Below are 2,157 nucleotides of genomic sequence, written 5' to 3'. Positions count from 1 at the left end.
TATAAGAGTATGTCTCCAATAAAAGGAAAATTTACTTCCTGCCTTTAGGCAGAAAAGGGAGAACTTTTCTATGTTTACCACTTCTCAAGTGCCTTCAGCTCAAAATAAGTTTTATATCAAAGAGGCATATTTTGGGGTGACATATTCTGGTTTCCTTCAGGAATTATTTCCCTCTCACAGAATGTAAGCATCATCACTGGTGTCTTCCTCACATCTTTCACAGAAGTCAAACTAGCCTTACTGTCTATTAGCACCCAGAGAACAGCCTGCCTCCCAGAACATCAGAATCCCACAAAAGGTCCCAGACAAGAACCAGCCACCTCCAGATCCCTTCCAAAATCAAGGAGGCTCAGAAAATCCCTGGAATGGTCTGAGCCCTGGGAAATGACAGCACCTAGTGACATCAATTACTCCACAAAATAACCACTGATAACAACCAAAACTGGAGGAACTCCAGAGATCCCCTATGCCCAAAGATCCCCTTATCTTAATAATGAAACTGAGGCCAAAAAGCTGAAGTCTGTCCCTTAAGGTCACATGGATTAGGGACAGCAAAGTTGAGAACACAATTCAGGTCTTCAGACTTCTGAAGGTCTGGAGTCTTTCCATATACACTCTAACCTACAAAGTTCAAACTAGCAGAAGCAACTACCTATTTCTCATTGTCTGAACCCAGGCACTCCAGAGGCCCCCAAGGACTCTGGACTAAACTGATCCTACCCTTGGAGGTCAAGAAATTTACCTGCACTGAAGATCTTGTTCCTTTAAGAAAATGGACAGCCTCTAGTCCCAGTGTAATCAAGCCTGCTGCCTGAGACCAGCCTTATATATGGACCTTTCTAAGCACATACATGTACTTGTCTGTAAGTCTGGGTTTCTGGCTCCCAGAGCCTCAGCTCCTCCCCACTGTAAGTTCTCTGGAAGGGAGTGGAGCACCCAGGGCTTTGTGATGGTATTGCACAAATCCGATTATTTTCTTAGAAAACCACACAGACAGAATTTGTTTCAGTAATGCCTCGACAAGAGAGAGTTAGTCATCTTCTCACTTCCAGATAAGGGAAGGTATTCGGAAATATGACTTAGAACATTATTTCATTACAGGAAATAATATAATGTTTATGGTCTTTTGTGGTCTTGAGGGTTTGATAGAGCCCTCAGGGATATTCTCTGCTGAGAAGAAACACAGTGATTCCTCTGTGCTATTAAGAGATCTCCCTCTTCTTTCCCAACCCCATGTCCTGGATCCCTCATTTCTATCCATTTGTCTTCTTGTCTTTGGCCACTCAGGACTAGAAATGACCTCCATTGATTGTTTCCTTGTATTCCACACTGGCTATTCTTCTCTCCAAACATTTCTTGGCATTTATGTGGTGACTCCTCTGTAGGTTTTCTTGGCTACCCCAGGACCTTTGTGCTAGGCTCCTAGCATGGCTTGTGCAGAGCTCAGCACAGAGACTGAGTCAGCTCTCATTTGCTTGACTCCATGCTTGTACTCCATCGCTCCCACAGGACATGGAGCAATGCCTGGCACCCACTATCAGTGGAATTAATGAGTCCCTTATATATCTGGAACTCTCTCCTCCTCTTCCTTCCAATGGCTTCTCTGCTGTAGCCTTTGCTCTGACTCTAACCCTACACACCTTGATTTTTTTGGTGCAAATATCCCTCACACATTTTAATAGTACTGGTAAGAAAAATAATACTGGTAATAATAGATATGATGGACTGAATATTTGTGTCTTCCCAGAAATTGACATGTTGAAGCCCCAGCCCCTTGGTGTAGCTGTATTTGTATTAAATGAGGAAATAAAGGAGGTCATAGTGACAAGTAATCCATAGAATTACTGTCCTTATAAGAAGGGACACCAGAGATACCAGTGTGTGTGTGTGTGTGTGTGTGTGTGTGTGTGTGTGCATGCATACACATGGAGAAAAGACCATCTGCAGGTACAGTGACAGTAGGCAGCTGTCCAAATGCCAGGAGAGCTCTCACCAGAAACTGAGCCTACCAGATCTTGATCTGTGACCATAGAAAATAAATTTCTGCTGTGGGCAGCCTGGGTGGCTCAGCGGTTTAGTGCCGCCTTCAGCCCAGGGCATGATCCTGGAGACCTGGGATCGAGTCCCACGTCGGGCTCTCTGCATGGAGCCTGCTTC

Source organism: Vulpes lagopus, chromosome 5 (genome assembly GCF_018345385.1).
Source record: "Vulpes lagopus strain Blue_001 chromosome 5, ASM1834538v1, whole genome shotgun sequence".
In the NCBI taxonomy this organism is placed as follows: Eukaryota; Metazoa; Chordata; class Mammalia; order Carnivora; family Canidae; genus Vulpes; species Vulpes lagopus.
Note: the sequence above shows the minus strand (reverse complement) of the source record.